Below are 26868 nucleotides of genomic sequence, written 5' to 3'. Positions count from 1 at the left end.
AAATTGCAATGTGATTGTACAAGTGAGATTTGATTAAGGAAATGCATGAGACCTTAAGTAGCAATTGAACCAAGGACCAACTTGTTATTAAAATCTCATTATTTCTTGGTTAGTGGAACAAAATGGTCTCTTTCATCCATTCCCACTAAGATGATTAATTATAAATCATCACCTTCATCTTTTCTTCTCCAAAATCATAGCTTAGAAGGGGAGAAAGAAGAAATTGTTCTCCATTTTTTATTACAAATTGCCTAAGCATGCTCAGTTTGATAAATTTTTACGGATTTCTAGTTGAGGGAGCTTGCTATGTTCAACCCAACCATTACATTTTTCAATTGTGAAGTTTTTTTTTTTTTAAGTTGCCATTGTTGAATTTAGGGTGAAATGGAAGCTTGAAAATATGGAATAATGACAACTAAGTTAGTTATGTTACGATTATGTTTGAAATGTAGTGGGAAGTGTTGAGCTAAGCTTATTGAGTTTAAGTTACATAGTTAATAATGTGTTATTAGGGACCAATTTGTAAAGAATAAATGCTATAAATTGATAGCTTGAGGTCCCTAGAAAATAAATACCAAGTCAAATTTAGATTTGATTGGGTAGATTGTGAAATATGAACATTTTGGACACTAGGGTTCAAAAAATTGTAAAGTATGTGTTCATACTTGAATTGTTAGCTATGCTTTTGTTGATTGTGAAACTAATACCAATTTCGTAATGGAATTATCGATCGTAGCTAAATACGACGTCGGAACTTCGAAGGAAAAAGGAAAAGAGAAGGCAACAAACGACTAGCCTTTTTTTTTTGCGCTTTCATAAATTGATTTCAATTTATAGCCTATTAAGTAGTAAATTGAATAAGGTAATAATAATGCTCTATCTCATGAATGGTAAGTACATTTAGTGACTTGATGACTTGTTGAAATGTTGTGAATATGTATGTGTATGAATTCATGTGCTGATATGATGAAAAATCATGAGAAATTGACAATTGATATGAATGCTATATGAAAATGTGATTCAAAGAATAAATGATATGTGAAAGCATGTATATTGGTTCTATGAATGCCCTATTAAATGGTCTCGGATAGAGTTACATGTATAGCTAGCATGCCATAGGATTCGTTATATTAGAGTCATTATTAGCTCTGGGGCATATCATTTCGGTAATTCTCTAGAGCACCAAGTTTCCATGAGAACGTATTGCTTAACACTAAGTGCATTTCTATTCAATCATTTTCCCTTGAGCTCTAGGTGTCCTTGGGAACATATCTCTAGTTCCTAAGCATTGGGTGTTCGTGAGGGTACATTGGTGTAATGACAGATAAACTGTGTATCCGTCCTTTAGTTTGCGTCTGGTTAATAGAGGCCAAATAATAAATTTTATATGGTTGAATTGGTTAGTTGAAAGGTAATTTACATGAGATTATTGTTAGCATGTGAAAGATCATACGTATTAAGTATTAAGACCCTTAGGGGGCAATGATTCTATGAAAAGAGTTGAATTACTCAATCGATGAATTTGAAACATAAATGCTAATATGAAAGTGCCATATGCTAGAGAATGAGATTAAGATAGAAATGATTTTATGATTTGAATCTAGATGTTGATATTTGAGATTAGAATATAAAACATTGGAGGCGTACTAATGTGCTTATATACAAGCCATAAACTGAGTTAGATAATCAAAAGAAAGCATTAAAGAAATGTATTATGAGACAATGCTCATTAATATACATTTTCTTATAATTGAATTCATTACAAGTTTACTTGTTTAACTTGGATATTCATTGTTATTGAATTTTGTTTTGCAAAGTATGATTTTTGTGAATGCATGTAGTTATTTGATTTTTTATTGAATTGTTGGTTTTCGATTTGCTTATTATTGTTCCATTAATAGTTTTAGCATCCTACAGCTTGGGTCCGAGACTGAACTGGGTGAAGGGTGTTACAGTTTTTAGGTGAGCATATTGGTTGGTTTGATTGGAAACTATGAAATAGGTATCAAATGAATCATTTTTAGCAAAAATAGGGTTCATGTTCTAACCGCCAACTTACGTCGCTCCAACATCGACCGATAGTAAGTGATGTCGCGAAGTTAAGTGGCCTGAAGTCATGATGTGGCATACTATTTTGGTGATGTCACAATATGGAAGAGATGATGTCTTGATGTTGGCCCCGAACTTTTAAAACTATGGAATTTGGTCATGTTTTGTGCTTGGTTTGACAAAAGAGCATTCGTAAGCTTGATTGAGACTTAGAATTGATTGTTAATGATAAATTTGAATGTGATTAACTCTTGTTTACATGTATAAATGTTTATATATTGTTTGATTGACTATAGTTGCTCTAGCAACGAATGTAGCATCCTGTGATTCGAACTTAGTGATCAAATCGAGTAAAGGGTGTAATAGGACGTGTATCAATACAACTGGGGACTTGTCGTTTTGAGTCATTTTGACTTTTCAAGGTCCGTTTTGGGTCCCGAACACCTCCAATCACTCTCGAGCAACTTCAAAATGGTTTTAAATTATTTTTAAAGTCTTTTAATTTCCCAAAACTTAGATTAAAAAATTTATAAAATGGTTTTAGGTTTTAAGCTTTAGCAAAAATCCTATTTCTCCCAACCGGACAACCTCAATTTTGAATCAAAGCATTTTAGTCACTTGTTATATTATTCAGAAATGTCTATATATGTTTTCAAAGACTTGAAATGGTTTTTAATCACATGGAATCTTTCTAAAATCTTTTAATTTGATTTGACAGGCCTTTAAATGTTGTAAAACAAATAATTTATTAAATGAAAATTTTTGTTATGGTAGCACCTCCCAATCATACCGTATGTCGGCATGAGTGAGGAGTGTTATAGATTTACTCACTCGGCTAGACTTTGTAGATGTAGGAAAACTGAACATGTAAACAATTCTACGTGCCTTAAGTATTTTGTTGTGTTCACCATAGTGCCGCCTTTAGTGACCACCATAGCCATCACTTCCATTCAAGTACTCTATTTTTCTAAGCAACAAACAATTGCTTATTTCAACAAACACCAATGATCGGACTTGAACCCTTATGAAACCTTTAGAAGAAGAACTCCTCGAATCATTGATGATCAAGCCTTGAGAACTTGGAGACTCACAACTATGAAAGACTTGAAAGTAAAGAAATACTCCAAAAGATAACAAGAGAAGAATCATACTCTTGTAATATGCTTCACGCATACAATAAAAAGAAAACTCTCAAATTTATTCAATGATTAAAAGGATGGCCGAAGCCCCTTATTTATAGGCCAAGTTTTAAAAGTTTAATATAAATAAATACTCTTTATTTGAAATCTACTACATATGTAAATAAAACTTCCATAGTGAAAACTCTCTAAACACTTTAATGATGTGTTACAATCAGTAGAAATTAAGGATTGTTATAAATAAGACATGAAAGTTAAGTGTTTAAATGGTCTAAAACCTTCCCTAAGTGGCCAACAATCAAGTCTTTTGAGTTTAACCATCCTTCCATGTTATATTTCAATCAAATCTCTTACTTTTATAATGGAACTAACCCTTTTTATGTTTGGCTACTATTTGGGCTTATTGATGCCAAATTTGATTTGCAATGTGGGCTCTTAAGTTGTCCAATATGATTTAAATACTGATTCAAAACCTTCAACTCAAAAGCTTGTATTAAATTCTTTTAGAAATTTTTGTTTGTATATTCATAACTTAAAATTTTTTTATTTTAGATTAACACATTTCAAAGTGTGTTGCAAAGTTAATGGACATGTCTTCAATCTATTATAAGATAATTCAACCCAGCAATACTGAGAATTTCATCTAAAATTACGTTGCAAGTTTATTGATTTTGTAAACTTGAAAAACAATAACTTTAATGAATTAAATTTAGTAGTTTTCATTCCATCTATGGATGTATTACTGTTAAATTCAAAACCCTCTTGAAATTATATTATTCCGAAACTCTAATTATTTATTTATTTTTACTAGGGTTGATCGACTCAAAAGCATATTATCAAATTAAATAATAAAATATTATTTTATATTGATATCTATATATTTTATAATTAAGTTAAAAATTATTAAAATCAAGTGAATCCAAATTTAAGAACTTTCTAAACTTGGCAATGTTGGATACAATATTATTACATAACACCGACACAAAATAAACACATTAAAAACAAATACATAAACATCCCAACATGTCAAATTAGTGAAAGATAACTATTTTGAGGTCCTTAATTTCACCTGTGATAAAAAATTTATTTTAGTTTTTTTAAAATGTACATAAACTGTTTAACAATTTTTAACGATGTTAATATTTTTAGGTTAAATTGTAAAAATAGTCACCTGAATTATACCATTGGCTCTGTTTTGGTCACTTAATTATTATTTTTTTATTTAATCGTTAAATTTTTAAATTTAAATATTTTAATCACTCTCTCATTAGTTGCCGTTAGATGGGTGATGGAAAGTTGATGTGGACTTTTTTTATTGGTCTAATAATAAATTTAACCTCTAATATTTACATATTCCATCAATTTGATTCAAAATATCAAAAATTGAACAAATTTAGCTCTTAATATTTAGAAAATTTTTCATTTTAGTTCAAATTCTAAAAAATTCAATAAATTAGAACTCAACATTTACAAGATTTGCCAATTTAATTCTAAATACAAAGGCAGAGGTTGCATTATGATATTTGAAACTTGGAAAATGAAAAGTTTCTTGCTAAAGCTTTTCATGGTTTGTACATAAATTTTTTAAAGAAATAGAATTAAATTAAAAAAATTGTAAATTTTGAGAACTAAGTTTATTTATTTTTTATATTTAGGATCGAATTGATAAAATGTGTAAACATTAGAGGACTAAATTTGTTATTAGACAAATAAAAAGCCTAAATCATCTTTTATCACTGTCTAATGGCAACTAATGGAAAGATGATTGAAATATTTAATTTCGAAAAATTTAATGACTAAATAAAAAATTTTAATAATCGAGTGATGAAAATAAAAGCAAAGACATAGTGGGATTATTATTTTTGTAGTTTAGCCATATTTTTAACTATTCGCATTGTAACGTGCAACTTACACTACTTGGTTACAGCAAATGAATCTGCACGTACTTCATGTATACTTGATAGCTCTATATACAGGAACGATATGTCAAATTTCTCTGGTTCAATGCATGACTTTCCTTTTTTATCTTTTGTCATTTTCGAAGCGAAATGTTAATTCATTCATCAGTCCATTCGTTCCCCCACGACACAAAAAAATAAGCCGATCAATCATTTTTAGCCCTAAATTTTCCTCATCTCAGTCCCTCCATTAATTTGCCCTCTTCTCCAAAACACAATGTTAGCTTTGTTTCCTAGCATCAAATATCATCTGATGCATGTTTAACTATTTTATGCCATAACATCCACTGTTAAACTCAATATCATATGACCAAACCAATGATTCGGATTTAAGAAAAAAACACGTGATATAAGCTCAAATATAGAAGGATGTCCTCTAATACCAGCTCCGACTACACCGACCTTTACTTGCTTTTATTATTCTAGTTGAAGCCAATCATAGTAGGAGCCAGAAGGGACCTCGGTCCCCAAACTTTTTTAAAATCTCCTCATATTTTCTATATTGGCTCCTTAAAATATATTTTATATTTTATTTATAACTTAATTGTATGGATTATAAATTAAAAGAAAAATGTATTGTGTCGATTGAGTTTCAGTTTTGTTAGTATCTTTATTTATCAATATAAAAGAATATAGATTCAAGATTTAAAAATTAAGAAATATTATGAGTAATTTTAAGACTTTCTACGAAAAAACATTATTACTTTTTTTCATGTTTCCCCAAAATCATGACTAACAAGTGTTTTAAATTATTTGGTTAGTATAAATATTAAGTCATATTCATGTTGCCTTAAACTAACGTAATAGCCCAAATTTGACCGAGCCTTAAAACCAAAACAGAAACACAAAAAATAAATAAATAAATGTTTGTTTATTTAAACAGTCCATGTTACAAAGCCCAAACCGTAGGCCCAAAACCGAAACAATTCAGCTAAGCCCGTTTACACCCTTGACCCAAACAACCATACCCAGCTATACCCTACCCCAGATATACTAAACTAGCCCAATATTTAATTGGCCCAATTAGCCTAACTTATTTTCAGCAGCAGAGAAACCCTAGCTAGGGTTCGCGCCGCAATCAGCCTAAGGGTTGCGCCTCTTCAACTCCCGTTGTTTCAGCTGCCCTCCATCAGCGCCGTGACTCTGCCTCCGTGATCAGCGCGCGAATCCACACCAGCACGGTCACTGCCGGATTCCTCGATGATACCTGCAAGAAAAGGAAACAAACAGAAGATACGCGAAAAAAAGCAAAGCAGAAATGGCAAGAAAATCACAATATATCAGTCAAAGATACAGAAGACATAGAATGGAAAGAAATCTTAGATTTCTTTCCCAGAATATGTAAGGGACCAAGGCTATAAAGCCTTTCATTTCACTTGTAAAAGTTACGTTCTAAAAAATACACACAAAGAAGCAATAAAAAATACAGAGGTTCAATACGAAAACAGCAGATTCAAAGGTTTTACTATTTTTATTCTCTATTATTTTCTTTCTTTTTTATTATATACATACATGTATTTTTAATACAACAAACGATCCAGAAACAGATTTTAAAAAAGCAAAGAGAAAACAGTTCATTTTTGAGTTGTAATACAGGAAAATACTTTTAAAAATAAAGAGGAGAAATTATACCTGTGATTTGCCTGGAAAGGGGAGAAATTTAGAACCTCCGACCACCGTGTACGATGGCACGTGAGGCGCGTGAACGGTGGTCATCGGCCGTTGTTGGAACTCAGGCCAGAGGACGAAGAGGGGGTTTCAGAGTTTTTTGTTTTTTTTTTAAAAAATGGGTGTTAGAAATGAATTTTAAAATCAAAATTTAACTTATATAGGGCCCAAGATCCGACCCGGAGGGTCCGCGTGTTTTAAGGAAATGGGATAATTTTCCCTTTAGTCCTTTCGTCTTTTTATCTGTCAAATTAAGTTTATTGCAATTTTTAATTTTTGCCCATTATTTTTATTTTGATTTCAATATGATCCCTGACCTTTTTTTAAACACAGAATTAAAGCGCAGACGTTTTGGGAATAGGGTATTTTTCCCAATGAGTCCCTTTCATTTTTCGCGCGTTTCAATTAGGACCTTAATCCAATGTTATTTCTTTTAAATTTGCCCTGTAATTTTATTGAATTTCAAATCTAACCCTATATATTTATCATTATTATTATTATATATATATTTTACATTGTTATTTGTTTTATTTTTAACCTTATTTTTTATGTTATATAATTATTTTATTATATATTATTTATATTATTATTATTTATTATGTATTATTTTTCATAAATTATTATTATTTTACATTATTATTTATATATTATTATAATATTATATATTTATTAATTATATTATATATTATTTATATATATATACCTTTATATTATACATTATAATTATATTATATATTATTATGTCATTTTATATTATTATCGATTTTTATCTATATATTATTATCATTAAAGGTTTTAAACTTGTATTATATATTTATTTTTATTTATATGTTAATAATTATTTTATTTATATTCTATTATTACACATTTTGAAGATATTATAATATTATAATTTGTATAATACGTAGATTTCATTATTAATTATTCATTTTAAACTTATATTTATATATTATAATTATTTCATTATAAATATAAATACTTTTACTTATTTCATATTCTATACATTATTTTACTAAACCAATATCTTTTATATTTTTTATGTAATTATTATTCTTATAATTATTTTTATTATATTATTAAATATCAAATTTTATTATTTGTTTGTATTATACATATATTTTTTAAACTTTTGTTTTTTATTATTATACAATATTTATTTTTACTTTAGTATTAATGTATTTTGTTATGTTATATGTTATGTAATATCTTAGACTTTTATATTTTATTTTCAAATCCATATTATTTTTTTATGTACATTGATTTATTGTATATCATGCATCATTTATGTGATTAAATATATGTTGAATTATATGTTTAGGATTTTACCTATTTCTTCTTTAATATGTATTCCGTTTTATGTATATTTTTCTTATTTAAAAATTGTCATGTTTTATTTCTTATATATGTTAATTAGTGTATGATATTTATGTCGTTATGCTCTTACTTTCCTATCATTGTAACATGTTATCTCATATGTTATATTAATATGTACCTTCATGCATTGATTTAAAAAATGAGACTTCAAACTTTTCAAAAATAAAAATAAAAAGGCAATGCTCGGTGTTTGGAAGCTTCGAGAAAAGTAGTGCCCTAATTTATTGGGTTGCGACTTTTCTCGTTGAGTTCGAATAGTCAAGTACCCTTCTAAGTTTTTAAGATTTTCAAAATACGAGCAACTGTCTTGGAATTTCAAAGCTGTGTCCTAACTTATTGGATGTGACGATTTGACGTTTGAGATAGGGATTTCAAAAGGTTAACTTAGTGTCAATGTTTTGATCTGAGTGAACCCAAATTTTCGAATCAAAGTATTTTAAAGAGGATTACATCTTAAATTTCTTTAAATTTCCGACATTAAAGACATTTGATAATCAATTAGGTACCAATTTTTTTGGGCGTTACGAGGGTGCTAATCCTTCCTCGTATGTAACCGACTCCCGAACCCGTTCTTTTATTTCGTGGACCAGAACTAATAATTTTAAAACAAAATGTTTTAAAGGTGATCCAATCACACCTAAAAAGATTGGTGGCGACTCCCATTTTCGTTTTTTTTTAAATCTATTCCCATTTTACGAAACTCGATTTAAAAATGGTCTCGACAGCTTGGCGACTCCACTGGGGACTCCATAAGAGAGTCAAGCCGTGTAATTGATTATATCTTGTCTTAATGTCGGAAATTAAAAATTTTAAAATCTAATCCTCTTTGCATTACATGTGTTTGTATTATTGCATGTGTTGCTATATTCTGATGTGTATTGCATTTGCATGACCGTTGTGGTCACACCCTTAAGTGGGAGTGAGAAACTACGCTTTCACGAGGTTTTCGCCTCCGTGCAGGATAGTGGATCACTTTCGGGATACATCCGTACCTATGGTTTCGTGATATTTTCATCTCCGTGTAGCCATAGGGAAATGTATTCCCCTGAACTAAACTCGATTCAAATGAGCCTATAATGGGTGAGAATCGAGGAATCTGCTGGTTCAGGTACCTCAAACTTTAGAACCAACCTCATATAGAAAAACCGTAAGAGCCCAACTTGGTTAGAGTTAAACTTTAGATATTACCCTTATAAATTATCGTTGGGATTTATTGATATATTATGTTATTAACTATTTCTTTTCTTTTGTTCGCATGTCATTTTGCATTTACAAAGGTATCGATTCACGGTCAGTTTCTAAGTTAGGAAGTTTTATTATGGAGAACGGACTTCTTGATAGAGTGGAGGGCAACGCTAACGTCCATAAATGGTCTGAGCAAACTCAACTAAAAAAGGGGGACAGTATAACTATGGGATATGTGTCGAAGCTATCAGATTATACTCGTATTAGTGTCACACAGAATAATCTCCAAGAGCTTAAAGAAATTTGAGATCAGTGGGGCAAAGAGACGAAGCAGTTATTCTACGATAATTATGGAGACTTACCTTACTTGCTTGATGTTCAGATAGACGAGCACTTATTCCGAGCCCTTGCTCAGTTTTGGAACCCGGCGTACAATTGCTTCACTTTTGGGGAAGTAGACATGGTACCTACTGTGGAGGAGTACATGGCCTTGCTCCGTTGTCCCAGATTTCAGAATGATAGAATCTATTCTCGAGCTGCTTGTGTCCCTACCTTTTGGAAGAAATTGATGATTATTACAGGGATGAGCGAGCAGTGGGCCACGGCCCGAATTAAGGAAAAGGGTGAGTGCAAGTGCATTTCGTGAGACGCTTTGAAAGATTTGATTCTGACACACCCTGATGAGATGAAGAAGGTAGATGTTTTTGCCTTGAGTTTGTATGGATTGATGGTTTTCCCTAGGGTTTTGGGATATATGGATGAGGCAACCACGGATCTTTTTTATCGACTCAGTAAAAAGGTCACTTCTGTCCCTGCAATTTTGGCGAAAACATTCAGATCTTTAGGTGCATGTAGGAGGGCTGGTGCTGGCAGGTTTATAGGGTGTGCTCAGTTGCTTTTGGCTTGGTTCTACAGTCATTTCCGGTTAATAGACAGGATGGTTTGTCGGGTTTTCTTCGAGGACTATTCACCGTTGAAAGATATAGCAACTTCAACTAGGAGAGTTGATGTTCCAGAAGAGAATTGGATAGCGCTACTTCAGAACCTTCAGTCGAAAGATGTCGAGTGGAGGGCTCCGTGGATGATGCCTGATGAGGTTCTTTATCGAAGCGGCAGTTTTGATTGGGTACCCCTACTGGGAATTTGGGGTGCCATTGGTTATGCTCCTTTGCTGTGCTGAAGCAGCATGGATTGAGACAATTTGTACCAGCGACTCAAGGGTTGGCTCAAAGTGAGTTCGTATATAGAGGAGCCGATTACAAAAGGAAGGTTAGTGAAGTTTTTAGTGCTTGGAAAAAGACTTGTCGGTTGAAATGAGTAGCTATTAGTCCTGCAACCATACCGGAATACATTGAATGGAGAGGCAGAAGGGTTAACGATAATATCCCTAAGCCAAGTGTAGAAGAAGCTCGACCGATGGAAGAATATCTGCAAGTAAGGCCCTCAGAGTCAGAAATTATGAAACAGGAGTTCGAGAGAAAGAACTTGGAGTTTGAGAAGAGGATAGCAAAGCTCGAAGAGGAAAATATGTACTTGAGTTTGGACGTCGATGTTCAAAAGATAGAGCTCGAGAAAGAGAGAAAAGAAAAGAGAAAGATTGAGGAAGATCGAGATAATCTAAAGGAACATTACAAAAGGGCACAATTATCCTTAAGAAGGGCGAGAGTAGGAAGATCTTCAGATCAGTTGCAGAAGGAGGTCCAAGAGGAAAAGGCTCCAAGAGATGCAGGTACAGAATTTGGCATTAGAGGAAGAAAATAAAGGGTTGAAGACTAGGGTAGCTGAGCTTGGAAGATCCCTACATTGGCACAAAAACCATAACTCTACGATCGAGTTAAAGGAGCTAAAAAGCAAGGTTGAGGATTTGAAAATGGCATTGCATGACGGTGAACTCCGGGTTGAGCAGCTCGAGGCGCAGGAGGACTATTTGAAGGGAGAACTTCATCAGGCTAAGGGACAGGTCAGAGAAAGGGATCATGTCATTGGTGAGGCCATAGCCCAGATTCGAGAGGTCGCCGAACATGTGCAAGACTTAGCAATTCGAGCTGATGTATTGAGTCCGATGTATTCATCATCGTCGGATGTAGGATGAGAGTTAGCCCTTTTATTAGATAGAGTTAAAGCTTTGGGCCTTAGGGCGAAAGCGTATTTGTAATCCTCTTATATGCAAAGATATTCTTTTTTCTAAATAAAATTTTCTAAATAAAGTTGAACCAGAATCGATATCCTTTCTGCATTCATGCATTTGCATCTCATAGCATTTCATCATATCATTTGCATTCAAAGTTATAGAAAGACCCTGATTAGTTAAAGTTTACTTTAAAAGGTAGAAAAAAAAATCTGGAAATCACACATCCTTACGGCACTCGTACTAAAACTAAGAGCATGGATCAAAGGTTCGAGCAATTACAAAAAGACATGCAAGATCAAATGCAAGAACAGTTGGCCAAAATGCAGAATGAAATGAGGGAGCAGATGCTAGAGGCTCAGAGAAACATGATGGCTGAAATGGCTCAGCTGCTAAGAACCACTGATAAAGGAAAAGCTCCCATGGCGATCACTGAAGAGGAGAATGAAGGTCCTTCTCCGGGTTTTACTCTGCCTCATGTGCCCCTGCAAACCGAGGCACCTCCTAGAAGGCCAACTGACACCGTGAGGCCTCAACATGGGCCAGTGAATGCTGGAATCCCCGTAAATTTCCCATCTGGGTTGGGAAATAATTTGGGTGATAGCTCGATCAACCCTATTACTCCTAATTTTGATTTAATGGAGAAGGAAAGAATGGCCACTGAATCCTCGAAACAATTGGAAGATTGTTGCAGGTGGTTAGTGGAGAAGTTTAGGGTTTTAGAAGGCACTGGCAATCATCATGGGATTGATGCCAAAGACTTAAGTTTGGTTCGATTTGGTGCTTCCTCATAAATTTAAGATGCGAGTTTGAAAAGTACAATGGGACTACTTGCCCGAGGCACACATAACAATGTTTTGTAGAAGAATGGTGTTACGTGAATAACGATCAACTATTGATCCATTGTTTTCGGACTGACCTAGTGGGAGCAAATGGCTAGGTGGAACAATCGGTTGAGCTGCAAGAATCGGTTCATGGAGAGATCTCGCACAAGCTTTCATACAACAAGATAACCATGTGGTGATATGGCGCCAGATAGGATCACACTTCAAAACATGGAGAAAAACCCTAATGAAAGTTTTAGTCAATATGCTGTGATGGAGGAGGTGGCAATGCAAGTACAACCACCATTGTTGGAAAAGGAAACCACCATGTTATTTATTAATACTTTGAAGGCGCCATTCATTACACATATAATTGGAAGCACCACGAAAAGTTTCGCGGATATAGTTATGACAGGTGAGATGATTGAGAATACCGTGAGGGGTGGTAAAATCGAGGGGAAAGTGGCTAAAAGATCGGCCCCAAGGAGAAAAGACAATGAGGTGAACAACATGAACATTTTCAACTCTAGGGCAATCATAGTTGGATAACCTAAATCAGCTACGGGTGAGCAACAAAGTACTCAAAGACAGGGATCGGGTACAAGACAGAATTCGGAAAGGATGCAATTCACTCTTATCCCTGTGACATATCGTGAGTTTTATCAAATCTTATACGATGCACATGCCATTGCTCCATTTCACTTAAAACCGCTGCAGCCACCGTACCCCAAATGGTATGATGCAAATGCTAAATGCAAATATCATGCGGGAATATCGGGGCATTCAATTGAAAATTGCACTGGGTTCAAGAAGGTCGTGGAAAGGCTCATCAAAATGGGGGTTGTGAAACTTGATAGTACCCCTAATACTGAAAATCTGTTACCGGATCATGGCAATCAAGGAGTGAATGCCATTGATGAAACAAAGAAAGGAAAAGTCAAGGAAGATATTGCTGAGGTGAAGACACCTATGAAAGTAATATGGGAGAAGATGGTGAAGAGAGGTATGCTGACCTCTAGAAAAGGAAGAGAAGGAATAAAGAATCATTGTGAATTCCATGGAGAGGCGGGTCATATGATCCAAAATTATGAAGAATTCAAGGCCATGGTACAATGCCTTATGGTTAACAAAGAACTACAGGTTTCTGAGGGTAGTTCTTGTGAAGGACAAATATGTGTGCTGGAGAATGAACGACAAAGAACCAGCCAACCAAGAATTATTATTTCCTTGCCAGGGAATAATGAGGCGGGGTCACAAACTGAGCCCAAAATAGTCATCCATAAACCCAATCATTTCCCTTACAAGGATGATAGGAGGGTGCCATGGAGCTATGACTGCAATATAACAATACCTGAGGTGAAGAGTATAGCTAGCGAGGCCAAGGGCATGCAAAATGAAGGTTCCCATACACGAAGTGGGAAACTTTATGACGGGGGGAATATCAGAGTGGAGCCCACAAAAACGGAAAATGCCGAGGCTGAAAAGGAAAAGGAGACTGAAGTACCCATCAATGAGCTGGTAAAGGAGGAAGAAGCTAAGGAGTTTTTAAAATTCCTGAAACATAGCGAGTATAGCGTAGTCAAGCAGTTGCACAAGCAGCCGGCACGTATATTAGTATTAGCCCTACTCTTGAGTTCTGAGGCGCATCGAGATGCATTGTTAAAAGTGCTTAATGAAACATATGTCACCCATGACATATCCGTTAACAAGCAGGACCGGTTAGTAAACAACATCAGTGTTGACAATTTCATCTATTTTAATGATGATGAAATTCCACTTGGGGGCATCGGGTCAACCAAAGCCCTACACATCACTACTCGGTGCAAATGATACACACTTCTAAATGAACTCGTGGATAATGGGTCTGCTTTGAACGTCCTGCCGCTATCCACCTTGAACAGATTGCCCATTGACAGTTCACATATGAAAACATGTCATAACATGGTAAGAGCCTTCGATGGAACTGAAAGAAAAGTAATGGGACGAATTGACATCCCTCTAGAGATTGGGCCGAATACATATGAAGTTGATTTTCTAGTGATGGATATCAAGCCCTCCTACAATTGTTTATTGGGGAGACTATGGATACACTTGGCAGGAGCGGTGCCCTCTTCATTGCACCAAAAATTGAAGTTAGTGACAAATGGACACTTAATAACCATCAACGCGGAATAGGATATCATAGCAGCAGTCACCAGCAAGGCCCCTTATGTTGAGGCCAATGAAGAGGCTATTGAGTGTTCTTTTCGCTATTTAGAAATCATTAATGCCACCTTTATTTTGGAAGAAAGCGAGGTGCCGGTACCCAAAATGTCTAGAGCCACGAGGATGGCCCTGCAAATGATGATGGGGAAAGGAGCATTGCCGGGAAAAGGGCTAGGAAGATAGTTGCAAGGAGGGGTTCAAATCCCAAAATTGATTGAGAAGAAGGACCGCTTTGGCTTGGGCTTCAAGCCAGACCACAAGCACAAGAGGCAAGAAATAGAGAAGCGCCAAGCGAGAAGAAAGGCGCGTTTGAATGGAAGAGAAGTGGAGTGGGAACAGATGACATTCCCACCTATATCCAAATCCTTTAGGTCAGGAGGATTGCTGATAGAGGAAAGTCATCAAGTTAATGCTGTACATAATGAGGGATCGGAGCAAGGAAACCTTGAGGGCATTCGCCCTTACGAATCGGGGAGTTCTCTGAATAATTAGACCGCGGAGGACCTTCCTGTAGTCTTTAGGAACTTTTCAGAGTAATTCTCGAAACATGTTTATTACTCTAGGGCCTAGGAGTAGTAAGATTATGTTTGTGAAAAAGGTCTATGTTCATCTATAATTATTTAAAAAAAACATAACTTTTATCAATTTAAACGAGTATTGTTTCATTTTTATCGACAAATAGTCCTTTAAATTCTGGAAATTCTTATTCTTTCATTCATAGCACATAAACAATCATTCTTAGATTCATTTATTCTTTGTATATTCTTTCATACACTCACAGGTCCCTAGATATCAATGATATGAGTGCTGATACTACAGCTCTTAATTTCTCTGGTGAGCAAAACATGTGTTCAGAGGAACCTCAGGATTTTGAAGATGTTCAAGATTGTGACATTTCTCTCGATCTGTTAAGAATGGTAAAGCAAGAGGAGAAACAAATCATGCCACATGAGAAAGAGGCAATAGAGAATATAACCCTAGAGGAAGGGAAAGAGCTGAAAATCGGAACCCTAATTAGCAAGGACACAAGACATGGTCTGGTTGAGTTTTTTAGAGAGTTCAAAGATATTTTTGCCTGGTCATATCAGGATATACCCGGATTGAGTACCAAAATTGTGGTACATCGACTTCCGATAAGATAGGATTGTAAGCCAGTCCAATAGAAGTTACAAAGAATGAGGCCATATATCGTTTTGAAAATAAAGGATGAAGTCAAGAAGCAGTTTGATGCAGGATTCTTGCAAGAAGTGAAGTACTCTGAATGGGTAGCTAACATTGTGCCTGTTCCTAAGAAGGATGAGAAAGTACGAATGTGTGTTGATTACAGAGATCTGAACAAAGCAAGCCCAAAGGATAATTTTCCTTTACCACACATTGACACTTTGGTGGACAACACAGTAGGATATTCGTTGTTCTCCTTCATAGATGGTTTCTCAGGATACTATCAGATAAAGATGCATCTAGAGGACATGGATAAAACCACCTTCATAACCTTATGGGGTACTTTTTGCTACAAAGTAATGCCGTTTGGATTAAAGAACGCAGAGGCAACGTACCAAAGGGCCATGGTGAACTTGTTCCATGATATGATGCATAAGGATATTGAGGTATATGTTGATGATATGATTGCCAAGTCGAGTACAGAAAAAGAACATATTGAGGTTTTGAGAAGATTGTTCTTGAGGTTGAAAAAATTTCAGTTGAAGCTCAATCCAGCAAAGTGTACCTTTGGAGCCAGATCAGGAAAGTTATTAGGCTTCGTAGTTAGTGAAAAAGGAATTGAAGTGACTCAGACAAGGTCAGAGCCATACGAGAGTTACCTCCACCACGTACTCAGAAGGAAGTTCGAGGATTCCTAGGAAGGTTGAATTACATTACTGGGTTCATTTCACAACTAACCGAGAAATGTGATCCTATCTTTCGCCTCCTAAGAAAGCACAACCAAGGTACTTGGGATGAGGAATGCCAGAATGCTTTTGAAAAGGTCAAGCAGTATTTGTTGAATGCTCTGGTATTGTCTCCACCAAGGCCAGGTAAATCGTTAATACTGTACTTGTTAGTGTTCAATAATTCTATGGGATGTGTGCTTGGCCAGCATGACGAATCAGGGAAAAAGGAGAAGGCAATTTATTATCTCAGTAAGAAATTCACTGACTGTGAGATGAGATGTTCACCAATCGAAAAGTTGTGTTGTGTGTTGATTTGGACAACTCGGAGATTAAGACAATATATGCTATACCATACCACTTGGCTCATCTCAAAACTTGATTCGTTGAAATACATGATGGATTCAACGGCTCTAAATGGGAGAATGGCGAGATGGCAAATTTTGCTTTCAGAGTTTGATATAGTCTACATAAGTCATAAGGCTATAAAAGGAAGTGCGGTAGCAGACTTATTGGCCAATAGGGCTCTAGAGGATTATGAGCCATTGAACTTCGATTTTCCAAAAGAGGAGTTGATGTGAATAGCAATAATTGAAAATTCTTCTTGGAAGCTCAATTTTGATGGGGCTTTTAATGCAGTCGGAAATGGTGATCATTACCCTTTTTATGTACAAGTTGGATTTTGATTGCAGGAATAATATGGCTGAGTATGAAGCATGCATCATGGGACTGCAAGCAACTATAGAGCGAGGTATAAAAACTCTAGAAGTATATGGAGATTCAGTGTTTGTTGTTTATCAGCTTAGAGGTGAATGGGAGACAAGGGACCCTAAATTGATTAGTTATCAAAAGGTAATTTTGGGGTTACTTGAGGAATTTGGTAGCATCACCTTCAATTATCTCCCACGAGAGGAAAATCAGATGGCAGATGCTTTAGCAACCTTGGCCTCAATGATCAAGGCGAATAAAAAAGAAGAAATGAAGCCGATTCAAATGAGTGTTTATGAGGCTCCAGCTCATTGTTGTAACATTGAGAAGGAAGGAAATGACAATAACCCCTAGTATCAAGATATATTGCGATATGTGAGAGATCATAAATACCCTGAACAGGTCAGTGAAAATGATAAACAAACTTTGAGGAGGTTAGCTTGCGACTATGTTTTAGATGGAGATGTCCTGTACAAGAGACAGAAAAACCAAGTACTTTTGAGATGTGCAGATGCTGTGGAAGCTAAGCTAATTTTAGAGGAAGTTCATGAAGGTGTGTGCGGAACACATGCAAATGGGTTCACGATGGCGAGGCAAATCATGAGGTTTGGCTATTATTGGGCTACTATGGAAGGAGATTGTATTAACTACACCAAGAAGTGCCATAAATGTCAGATTTATGGGGACAAAATTCATGTTCCACCTTCACCTTTGCATGTTATGACTTTTCCATGACCCTTTTCCATGTGGGGCATGGATGTTATTGGACCAATATCACCGAAAGCTTGGAATGGACATCGGTTTATCTTCGTGGTAATTGACTACTTTACAAAGTGGGTAGAGGCCGCCTCTTATGCGAATGTTACTAAGTCAGCAGTGATTCGATTCTTGAAGAAGGAGATCATTTGTCGATATAGAATGCCTGAAAAGATCATATCTGACAATGCATTGAACTTAAATAACAAAATGATAGCCGAGGTTTGTGACCAGTTCAAGATCAAGCATCACAATTCTTCTCCCTATCGTCCAAAAATGAATGGGGCAGTGGAAGCTGCCAACAAAAATATTAAGAAAATAGTGGGGAAGATGACTGAGACCTATAGAGATTGGCATGAGAAGTTGCCATTTGCACTCCTAGCATATCGAACATCTGTCAGAACCTCTATTGGGGTAACTCCATTCTCGCTAGTTTATAGGATGGAAGCAGTATTACCTATTGAAGTAGAAATACCTTTTCTTCAAATTTTAATGGAGGTAAAGTTAGATGAAGCTGAATGGGTTCAGTCCCAGTATGACCAGTTGAACTTGATTGAGGAAAAGAGGCTAAAAGCCATTCGACATGGTCAGATATATCAGAAGCGAATGATGCGAGCTTATGACAAGAAAGTTCGACTAAGAGAATTCCATGAGGGAGACCTTGTACTGAAAAAGATCCTTCCTATTCAAAAGGATTTTAGAGGAAAATGGATGCCGAATTGGGAAGGGCCGTATGTCGTGAAGAAAGCTTTCTCTGGTGGTGCATTGATCTTAGCAGAAATGGATGGGAAAAGTTTACCCAATCCAGTGAACTCGGACTCAGTTAAAAAATACTTTGTCTAAAGAAGAAGAGAATCTAAGGTGAAAACTCGCAAAGGGCGCCTTGAGATTCGAAAAAAAAATGGAGAGGCCAAGGTGAAAACCCGCAAAGGGCACCTTGTGACCAAAGGGGTTTTGAGTTGAAAACCTGAAAGGGCATATCAAATTTTGAAGAGTACACAATGATCTTGCTACAAAGAGCGGAGAATGCTGTAAACTGGGGCATCAACAGAGTACTTGGGATCTTTTAAACATATGTTGAACTCAAGAAAGACTTCACGGAGCTGGTGTATAGGCACTCAAGCGGTGATCTAACTTCTATCTTGTTGGCTATCTTTAGATTCTATTTCTTCTAAAAGATAGGCTAGCAGATTGATTCCCTTTTGTATCTTTTTGATAATTCATTCAAATCCAATTATTCTTAAAAGTTTATTCATCTTCTATTATTCTTTAAGTATGTTGCATTGAAAAAATAATAGATGAATTAAATATGTTCACAAACGAGGTTTTGCGCATTACTCTGGAATTTTTAGATAATACAAGAAACTAAAACAGGACAATTGTTCGAGAAATTCACGTAAGTAAGGGATGAAAGAACTCGAGGAATTCCTTTCTAGTCCAAAAGGAAAATAGACAAAGCCAACAGTTCAGTCCTTACAGACATCCTCAGTGGATCATAGCATTGGAGGACGGCTTACAGGCTGAGCATGAATGAAACCTTAAGAAAAGAAAAGACAAATGAAGGAATGAGTGATGACGTCTAGGATAGGGATCATATTCATGACATTTTGCATCATAACATGTTTAATTAGGAACATTCGACTTACTTCGAGCATAGCATCCTAAATTATCAAGAATAATCATTTTACAGGTTTAAAACCCAAAATAGTAGGGTAATAGGCCGCAGCATAGCAGATCTAACCTTCATTAGGGCAGATCCAAGATGACAGATCTTATCTCTCTGTATTCGGCGGGGAGCAGATCGAAGATATAGCTGATTTGGCTTTCATGTGTTTACGATGAAGCAAATCTAAGATGATTTGTCGTCTCTGTATTGTCAGAAAACAAATCGAAGTCTGGCATTTCCACTTTGATGGAAGGCAGACACATAGCAGATCTCACCTTCAGATGTTTACGCTGAAGCAGATCCAAGATGACAGATCTTATCTCTCTGTATTCGGCGGGGAGCAGATCGAAGATATAGCCAATTTGGCTTTCACGTGTTTACGATGAAGCAAATCTAAGATGATTTGGCATCTCTGTATTGTTAGAGAACAAATCGAAGACTAGCATCTCCACATTCAATGGGGAGCAGATACGTGGCAGATCTGATCTTCAGGCGATTAGACTGAAGCAAGATCCAAAATGATTTGGTATTCTTGTATTTACAAGGAACAAATCGAGGACATAGTAGATTTGACTCTCAAATGTTCTCAAATAAATCCAAGATGATTTGGCATCCTTGTGCTTACGAGGAGCAAATCAAAGACATAGCTGATTTGGCTTTCACGTATTTACGATGAAGCAAATCTAAGATGATTTGGTATCTCTGTATTGTCAGAGAACAAATCGAAGTCTGGCATCTCCACATTCAATGGAGAGCAGATATATGGCAGATCTGACCTTCAGATGGTTAGATTGAAACAAGACGATTTGTCATTTCTGCATTGTCAGAGAGCAGATCAAAAAAGCTGATTTGGTGTCTTTGGTTTGGCGGAGAGCAAATCGAAGATATCAACATGACAGTTATGAGTTTGCAAGAAGCAGCCTGAAGACCATGATTTAATAAGACCGATCAAATTTGGTCTTTCTATGAGTCTTTGCTCGATTCCTGTTACACTGCAATAAGCAAAGAGGGGCAGCTGTAATAGCCTAAATTTGACCGGGCCTTAAAACCAAAATAGAAACACAAAAAATAAATAAATAAATGTTTGTTTATTTAAACAGTCCATGTTACAAAGCCCAAACCGTAGGCCCAAAACCGAAACAATTCAGCTAAGCCCATTTACACCTTTGACCCAAACAACCATACCCACTATACCCTACCCAGATATACTAAACTAGCCCAATATTTAATTGGCCCAATTAGCTTAACTTATTTTCAATTTGCAGAGAAACCCTAGCTAGGGTTCGCGCCATAATCGACCTAAGGGTTGCGCCTCTTCAACTCTCGTTGTTTCAGCTACCCTCCATCGGTCTTGTGACTCTTCTCCGTGATCGGGCGCGAATCCACACCAAAGACGGTCACTGCGGATTCTCGATGATACCGCAAGAAAAGGAAACAAACAGCGAGATCACGCGAAAAAAAGCAAAGCGAAATGGCAAGAAAATCACAATATATCGATCAAGGATATAGAAGACATAGAATGGAAAGAAATCTTAGATTTCTTTCCCAAAATATGTAAGGGACCAAGGCTATAAAGCCTTTCCTTTCACTTGTAAAAGTTACGTTCTGAAAATACACACAAAGAAGCAATAAAAAGTTCTGAGGTTCAATACGAAAACAATGAGATCCAAAGGTTTTACTATTTTTATTCTCTATTATTTTCTTTCTTTTTATTATATACATACATGTATTTTTAATACAACAAACGATCCGAAATGATTTTAAAAAGCAAAGAGAAAGCAGTTCATTTTTGAGTTGTAATCTGAGAAAATACTTTTAAAAGTAAAGAGGAAAAATTATACCTGTGATTTGCCTGGAAAGGGGGGAAATTTTGAACCTCCGACCTCCGACCACCGTGTACGATGGCGCATGAGGTGCGTGAACGGTGGTCATTGGCCGTTGTTGGAACTCGGGCGAGGACGGGAGGGGTTTCGAGTTTTTGTTTTTTTTAAAAAGAGGGTGTTAGAAATGAATTTTAAAATCAAAATTTAACTTATATAGGGCCCAAGATCCGACCCGATCCGACCCGGAGGGTCCGCGTGTTTTAAGAAAATGGGATAATTGTCCATTTAGTCCTTTCGTCTTTTTATCATCAAATAAGTTTATTGCAATTTTAATTTTGCCCATTATTTTATTTTGATTTCAATATGATCCTGACCTTTTTTAAACACGTAATTAAAAGCAATGACGTTTTGGGAATAGGGTATTTTGCCCAATGAGTCCCTTTCGTTTTTCGCGTGTTTCAATTAGGACCTTAATCCAATGTTATTTCTTTTAAATTTGCCCTGTAATTTTATTGAATTTCAAATCTAACCCTATATATTTATCATTATTATTATTTTATATATATATATATATATATATATTTTACATTGTTATTTGTTTTATTTTTAACCTTATTTTTATGTTATATAATTATTTTATTATATATTATTTATATTATTATTATTTATTATGTATTATTTTTCATAAATTATTATTTTACATTATTATTTATATATTATTATTATATTATACATTTATTAATTATATTATATATTATTTTATATATATATACCTTTATATTATACATTATAATTATATTATATATTATTATGTCATTTTATATTATTATCCATTTTATCTATATATTATTATCATTAAAGGTTTTAAACTTGTATTATATATTTATTTTTTATTTATATGTTAATAATTATTTTATTTATATTCTATTATTACACATTTTGAAGATATTATAATATTATAATTTGTATAATACGTAGATTTCATTATTAATTATTCATTTTAAACTTATATTTATATAGTATAATTATTTCATTATAAATATAAATACTTTTACATATTTCATATTCTATACATTATTTTACTAAACTAGTATCTTTTATATTTTTTTATGTAATTATTATTCTTATAATTATTTTTTATTATATTATTAAATATCACATTTTATTATTTGTTTGTATTATACATATATTTTTTAAACTTTTGTTTTTTTATTATTATACAATATTTATTTTTACTTTTATTAATGTATTTTTGTTATGTTATATGTTATGTAATATCTTAGACTTTTATATTTTATTTTCAAATGCATATTATTTTTTATGTACATTGATATATTATATATCATGCATCATTTATGTGATTAAATATATGTTGAATTATATGTTTAGGGATTTTACCTATTTCTTCTTTAATATGTATTCCGTTTTATGTATATTTTTTATTTAAAAATTGTCATGTTTTATTTCTTATATATGTTGATTAGTGTATGATATTTATGACGTTATGCTCTTACTTTCCTATCATTGTAACATGTTATCTCATATGTTACATTAATATGTACCTTCATGCATTGATTTAAAAAATGAGACTTCAAACTTTTCAAAAAAATAAAAAATAAAAAGGCAATGCTCGGTGTTTGGAAGCTTCGAGAAAAGTAGTGCCCTAACTTATTGGGTTGCGACTTTTCTCGTTGAGTTCGAATAGTCAAGTACCCTTATAAGTTTTTAAGATTTTCAAAATACGAGCAACTGTCTTGAAATTTCAAAGCGCTGTGTCTCAACTTATTGGATGTGACGATTTGACGTTTCGAGATAGGGATTTCCAAAAGGTTAACTTAGTGTCAATGTTTTGATACGAGTGAACCCAAATTTTCAGAATCAAAGTATTTTAAAGAGGATTACATCTTAAATTTCTTTAAATTTCCGACATTAAAGACATTTGATAATCAATTAGGTACCAATTTTTTTGGGCGTTACGAGGGTGCTAATCCTTCCTCGTACGTAACAGACTCCCGAACCTGTTCTTTTATTTTGTGGACCAGAACTAATGATTTTAAAACAAAATGTTTTAAAGGTGATCCAATCACACCTAAAAAGATTGGTGGCGACTCCCGTTTTCGTTTTTTAAAATCGATTCCCATTTTACAAAACTCGATTTAAAAATGGTTTCGACAACTAACATCTTGGTTTTTTTTTTCAAAATAAATATTAAAGAGATAACTTTTTTAATTTTTTTTCCACCTTTGCTATAGTTAGCTAGTTAAGAAGGCTGTGAGCCTTGATAATTGTTATTAGCTGATAATACTCTATTTCTTCATTATGGTTAGTGTTTTTCTTTCTATATTTAGAATGATTAAGTTGTTTTTCTTTTCAGTTTCTTATATATTAGTTTTGAATCTTAAATATATATATATATATATATATATATATATATATATATATATATATATATATATAAACTTGCTTTTCTTTAAAGAATATAAATTCCATAAATCTCGCTTGAAAGAAGTTTTGACGATACATAATATGTAGGTATATATGTGTCATACAATAGTTTCAAACCGTATCAGCTCGCAAAAATTTAATCATAAAGGTTATATTATAGCAATAAAACATATGTATCATTTGCATAAAAATTATTAAATTTTTTTCCTTTTATTAAATAAAATATATTTAATTTTTATAATATAAATTATATAATATATAAAAATTATAAACTAAAATACTGAATCAAGTTTTAACCTTAAATATTGGAGTCAAAGCCTACACAATATTTTAAATAAATCTTTTTTTATACTTTTCTTTAATTTTCAAGCCTAATATTTATTTTTCCTAATCCTCTTAAATATTGGAGGAGGCTTAAATGATAAAGCTGAGCTTTGAACAAATATAGCATCATATAAGAAATCAAAGATCCTGATATAGAAGACATGAAATAAGCTTAAAACTCTTTATTAATTCATATACTAAAATATGTTTAGAAATACAAGTTCCAGCATGTTTCTCATCTTGCCATCGTTCTCATCTTTATCATCTTAGCCCTATCTTGAAGAAGAGACAATTAACATACCTAAAAATTATAAAAGGTATATCATTTTGTTTTGTAGTGATGAATAGCTGGTAATGACTAATAAAGTAAACTCAATCATACGAGGCGGCATCTCACTACCATTTATGTACGATATGCATGCTACATTAGCATTCATCTTTGCTACTTTTGCCTAAGATTTGTCACGTACATCAACCAGAGGAAACTAAGGCGCTAGTAGGGGTGAGGACCCTCTTTAAAATGGAAAAAAATTCATTTAGTCCTTTCAAAATTTTTAAAATTTTAAATTAATAAAGAAAAAATTACACTTTGACCTTCTAAAAATATAAATATTTAATTTAATATTTTAAAAATTATGAAGACATAAACTATTAAAATGATGAAATTACATCGTAAAAGTTATAATTTAATTTCCGCTCTTAAAATTTTTTTTCCTGATTTCACCCCTAAAATAAACGAAATTGAAGTTCAACCATATCTAGATTCTTAGAAGCAGTATGGAAATGGCATAAAAGCCAGCATGTTATTTTGCTGCCAAGATCAGCTTTCGTTGAAAATGAGCGCACATGCTAGATGGCTCCAAAATTATTATCATATTTTTGTACATTAAAATATCTCGTCGATTTCTGCATTTGTATGAAGTCTGAAATTTAATTATTATATTTATGAAATTAAATTTTTTTATTTATCTTTTATGTAAAATTGTAATTCAATAGTTGACATTATTAATATTTAATTGGTATTCATGTTCTATCTTCTAGGAAGTTACAAGTTTGAGAGGTGGAATGTTCCTTTTACATATAGTTTACAAAATTTATCCCAAAAACTTCATATAATTTTCAATTACTTCAAATAAATGTTGATAAAAAGTACTAATAGAATTAACAACTGAAATAAAATTTTATTGATAAATATTGAGTGTAGTGATAAAATACACTACATTATTAAAGAGATAATTTAGATTCAAACTCTGAAAATAATATTATTCGGAGAGGTAACCATAAATATTGAAAAATTAATTTTCATTAATCCTAAAATAAAAAGGCTATACAAAATTTTCTATCCAAAATGAAAAAAGATTTTTTTTACTAGCTTTGTTTGGCAATTGGTTGATAGCTAATTGCAAAGGGTTGGTTTAACTAATATTGATTCTATTTAACTTAGTGATAGCTAAAAGTTGATATGTGCAAAATGAAAAATAAGAGTATGACACATTTTATTGTTAAATATTTATTTGTTTATAATACTTTAGTGTTTAGTGGGTGAAATTATTGAAATAAAACACTATTATCAAGAAATTAAAACATTCATGATAGAAATTAATTAGTGAATTTTTGAAATTTTAAATAAAAATTTCTTAAGTTAGGATTTGTAAATATTAATCTTATAGAAATTTATAAATATTAATAGTGTATCAATATAATTGTAAGCTATATTATTAATGATAATTACATCAAGAAATTGATAAATGTTATTAGTGATAATGAACTTATTATTTCGTTGAAATCGGACGTAAAGGTTAATTTTACTTGTACTCCGGCGGACCATGACAAACAACAATGAAATTGAATCGGTGATTTAGACCATTTTTAATCTTTAATTAATTCATAATAAAGTTAATCATATTTAAGATAACAAAATTTGTTAACATATTCTATTTATTCTTTTATTGAGATTCAATGTGATTCGATGGTACTTCTCAAAACTAGTTTTTTATGCTATATGCATTTTTGTTGTTGTTGTTGTGAATATACGTTGTTACTGTTAGTTTTATCTTTTAGTTATAATGCTAGTTGCGAAATGAGGTATAGTTGGAAATTGCATAAAACTTGGCTTATTTTTATTGGCATATGTTTTACTCAAACTTCATGTACGTGAATACGGTCTAACCGAGATTATACATTGTAAATCGCAGCAATCGAAAGGCTATCGAGTAAGTCACAGCCAATTAGTTGTTTGCACAGTTTTCTTTCTGTTTTTCGTAAGTTGCTCTAAGTTAAGTATTATGAGTGTTATGCGAATCGTTGATAGAGGTTCGTTGATTTTCTATTTAAACAGAAATATCAAAAGTGGTGAACAGCGACATGCCAATTCCAGCGATTGCTGTTGAATTTTCGATAGGTATTGAGCCAATTGGAAGTGTCGTGTCAAAACTTTCGACTTGGGTATTAGGAGTGTAATTGGGATTGGATGTCGATAAAATGGCTTAATTGTGTAATTGAATGCTTGTTTTAGGCTTCAGAGATCCTTCTCGTTGTTGTGGCTTCGAAATCTCTTCAAGTGCGTGCCAAAAACTTCTTTTTTCGTGAATTTTGGTCGCCGGAAAACATGGTTATCGACACCACACGGCCGTGTGACAGGCCGTATGGGTGGCCGTGTAGCTCACTATTCATCGATTTGGAGTCGCATGGGCAAGGCACATGGGTGTGTTTCCATGCCGTGTGTGGCCA

The 26868-nt window shown here is 33.7% G+C and overlaps 1 long non-coding RNA gene across 1 annotated transcript; it reads right to left on the bottom strand.

Annotated features, from left to right (window-relative positions):
- Positions 1-5998: 5998 nt before the first annotated feature.
- On the bottom strand, positions 5999-6952 carry LOC128293267 (uncharacterized). Its single transcript, XR_008283419.1, has 2 exons — positions 6779-6952; positions 5999-6353 (listed from the first exon to the last, which is right to left on the bottom strand). It is a non-coding gene; the product is annotated as an uncharacterized LOC128293267 (long non-coding RNA).
- Positions 6953-26868: the final 19916 nt, after the last annotated feature.

Source organism: Gossypium arboreum, chromosome 1 (genome assembly GCF_025698485.1).
Source record: "Gossypium arboreum isolate Shixiya-1 chromosome 1, ASM2569848v2, whole genome shotgun sequence".
Classification (NCBI taxonomy): domain Eukaryota; kingdom Viridiplantae; phylum Streptophyta; class Magnoliopsida; order Malvales; family Malvaceae; genus Gossypium; species Gossypium arboreum.
This window is presented reverse-complemented; position numbering and strand designations above follow the sequence as displayed.